Source organism: Suncus etruscus, chromosome 3, assembly GCF_024139225.1.
Source record: "Suncus etruscus isolate mSunEtr1 chromosome 3, mSunEtr1.pri.cur, whole genome shotgun sequence".
NCBI lineage: Eukaryota > Metazoa > Chordata > Mammalia > Eulipotyphla > Soricidae > Suncus > Suncus etruscus.
In genome coordinates, this window is record NC_064850.1 from 69,581,947 (window position 1) to 69,585,909 (window position 3,963).

General features: G+C 34.9%; 1 non-coding gene across 1 annotated transcript; it reads right to left on the bottom strand.

Annotated features, from left to right (window-relative positions):
- Positions 1–3,345: 3,345 nt before the first annotated feature.
- Positions 3,346–3,475, bottom strand: LOC126005025 (small nucleolar RNA SNORA22). The gene has a single exon (XR_007494210.1). It is a non-coding gene; the product is annotated as a small nucleolar RNA SNORA22 (small nucleolar RNA).
- Positions 3,476–3,963: the final 488 nt, after the last annotated feature.

Consider the following 3,963-nt stretch of genomic DNA (forward strand, 5'->3'; position numbering starts at 1 on the left):
ATAATAAAGACCCAAGGCAATGTCTCACTGCTCAAGGGCAACTTTATTTGGCTACAGCTTCTTCTTATATAGTGAAGGAGAAGGGGGCAGGCAAAAGGCAATGTCAATCATTCTTTTGGCATGAAAATTACTTCATTATTCCAAATAAGGCAAGTGGGCAATACTTCTTGCAGTATCCATGGAAACATCTTGTGACCTTCTAGCTGCATTTCTAAACTTTTTAACAGATATAAGGTGGGGGCAATGTTCTTACAGAAATAATTTTGTACAGACAATGTAACATATACACATAATAACTGCCTTGTTGACTCCGGAATGTAGTTGAGGGAGTAAGACCTCATTTCTGGGAATGGTACCGGGCCGTGTTGCTCTCCTCCGGGCTACAAGATTAATTATCTCTTGCAGCTGCACATTCCTTTCTCTATAGCTCAAAAACTTACAGCAAGACTGCAAAATAGCTTTTAGGTGAAAAGCTGGAATATGGCAGAAAGAACAGCAAAATGGCCTCAAACAAGTCAGTCCCCAACATCTCCCCCTTTCTCTTCTAATAAAAGAAGGAAAGTCGTGAGCGGGTGGAAGAACCGTGTCTTAGGCTACAAGGTTTGACCAGGTTGGACACGGCCAAAGCCGCATTTAAAAGGTGGCTACAAGCGCCGTGGGTGTGCACAGAGATTTGAATTATGTTTTGTAGCCTTTTAGGGCCGTGTCCAACTGGGACCTTGCTAATCCCATCGTAGGTGTCTCCACAGCCGAGAGCACAAGTGCCGGAGTGAACTCCGTCTGTTAGCTATGCGCTCTATCTCCTGGAAACTTAGTGGCTGGAAAGGCGGCTTGGTGACTAAAGCCAAGTTTTCACAGGAGTCACGCGGGGTCAGACGCTGGTAGTTGACCTGAATAGAGGTTTTTGCCTTTTCATCTACCTGGTTTTTAATAAAGGCAGTAATTTTGCGGAAAATCCATTGGCCAAGAGAAAAGAGCAGCATGAGGCTAATAAGAGGGCCCAAAATAGTGGACAGTAATGTATGTATCCAAGGAGAAGAGAAAAACCAACCCTGTTACCAACTTTGTTTTTGGTCAAAACGTTTCTGGAACTCCTTCATACCGTTACCAATACGTAGAACACTATCCCTAACTAATCCAGATTTGTCTTTAAATACACAGCATAGTTCTTTAAGGGCCACACAGACTCCCCCTTCCTATATAAGGGCAAAATATAAAGTACGACGATTTTGAAGAACTACATCAGCAAGGGAACTAACAGTATCGTAGGGGTTGAGGAGAGAAGCTAAGCTAACAGCGTTTATAATATGGTTCTGTGAGGGCTAGAGCAGAGGCAATTATAATATTTAAAATAACTTGAGAGGAGAAGGATGGGCTAGAAGGCAGAGTTCGTAGCTTACAACTTGCTTAATAGTGAGTTGATGACGCTGAGGCTGAACTTTCCAGAGAAGAAGTTTAGAGTTATTGGTGTAGATAGGAGATTTAAACGTTGTGATGCTTTTATAAAACGGCGAAACCGGTGAATTGCAGATTTAACAGTGTTCATAGCTGGTGTTGGAGAGCGCTTGGGCAGAGGCATTGACCATTTGCAGGATGAGGTTCAAGGTGGAAACCGGACCAACAGGTTTGATGGTTAATGTAGGCTTTAACAAAGCTAAAACATAATAATTATGATAAGCAAGAAACATTTCAGTAACAATATGGGGAGAAAATGCAGTGGAGTAAACAAAATAAGTGGAGTTGGGGGCTTCAATGAAGATGGAAGAGTTGTTAACAATAATGGTTTGATTGCAAATGTGTGATTGTTGAACAGGCGGGCACATATATGGTTCGAGCAAGCAAAGTTCCACGACCGTGACTTGTTTACAATGGAGGTTGTTGGTGGCAATGGTGGGCATCCAAGGCAGCTAGGCAGAGTGCTCAATTCAGCATTGTCAAAGGTGGAGTCAGTTAGAAACAGGTTTGCAGGAATGGCGGCTAGCAGGAGGTTTATAAGAAAACAGCTTGGCAGGAGGCAAAATGGTTACTTCATATAAAAATTAAGAATTTGCAGAAAACATTAGCAATTTACATTACACTAGTTATTTTTGAATACCACGGGAATGTTATTTGACCTTTGTTAGACTTTGGCATAAAAGAAAATTTATAATTAACAATTGCTAATTAAAAAAAATTTTTTTTAAACTGAATATAAAGGATTTTTCTTAAACTTTTAGTTATTATGTTAAAGCTGGATGCTATTTTTTAGCCATAAATACATATTCTATAGGCCTGAACTTACACATAACAGGAAAGCCGGGTGACTGCAAAGTCCAGAAATTCTCCAGGGAAAAGTTATCCCCGATGGCCATTGAGAAATCTGGGGTTTGCCATCTCCCACACCTTCCGCCATGTTCTTAGAAGGACAAAGCTAGCTTAATACATAATTTTTAACACATGATTTTTAGTTGCAAGATGCCAGTCTGTGAACTGACCAGACTGAACCAGGTTGAAAAAATTAATTGAAATTTGAAAAATGGATAAGGCTTTAAAAATTGTATTATTATAAAATGTAGAGATAACAAATAAACAGACAAAACAAAACAACACTAAACACAACATTTTACACTTGTGGCCACTTTCATTCATCACAACAGACACATAAACAGACAAAAGGATTGATTTAAGACTGATTTATAAAAAATTGACAAGCGCTTTTAAATATTTAGCTAGCATGTTTGTGAGAAGAAAAAAAAATTTTTGTAGAAAAATTTTTTTTTAGTTTTGAGAAGTACTTAATGTAGATGGAGTGGAACTTTGCTGAAAATAAATTTTAAGGTTTAGATTTAACACAAAACATTTTTAAAACAATTTTAATTTGAAGTTTAAAACATTAAGTAAAATGGTTAATGAGCACTGTAGAAGGAGTCTTTACTCTGAAGTATGAAATCATTTGCTGTAAATGAATAGGTTTTCTTTAAATTGGTTTTGCAGTAGAATAGTAAGACAGCTGCAATAAAGTGTTAAAATTTTTATGATTAAACACAATAGCATGAACTATGATTATTAAAGGTATAAAAACTGATTTTAAAAAACAAACAACTGTTTTTTACTATGAAGACTTTATGTGAATAATTTGTAAAAAATATTATATACTAAATTAACTAAATGCTTAGATTATTATAAAATATAGTTAAAGACATCTGATACATTTACACACTTAGAACTTAAGACTAAAATTATATTTAATACTAGTTAATTTGCTTATAAAGTTTAGTTACTTTTATATATTACTTATAAAATTATATATAATATATTTTTCATTTATATTATTTTTTTACTGCGACACAAATATACAGATTTGTATAATGTGCTGATATTTTGAATGCACTTAAAATAATAGTTCTTTCAATGCAGAAATAAAGAACAACCATTGCTGTAGCACAAAGTTAAAACTAAGGGTACTATAAAGCACACCTAGGTGTTCACTGTGCATTAAATTAACTATATTGTTTAAAAAGGCTAACCACATTATTTTTCACATAATTTTGTAAATACTTTAAAAATTAAAATAAAACTTTTAATAGAAATATAAGATTTAAATTTAACACTTTTGTGTTCGTTTGGATTTTAAAACACAAAGAAGTTTTTCTTTTACCAATATTTTGTTATCTGTAAAGTGACAGAATTATGACCTTGCTTTAAAATTTTCTGAGAGGCATGAAAAAAAAAATTTATTGCCTTTATCTTTTTGTTGCTTTTTAATGTTTTAATAATTACTTTACACTACTTAATGCACTAAACCTAATAACACATATTTGACGAAGTGTAGGGCTGACAAGGTGAAGCAGAGTTTTTCACTGATAACTTGGGGAGGGGCTAGCACAGTTAACAGCAGGAAGGTTAGAGGCAAATTATTTACAGTTAGCAGGGTGTAATGATATATAAAAAAAAGCAATCTTTTAAGATTAATTACTAATTTAT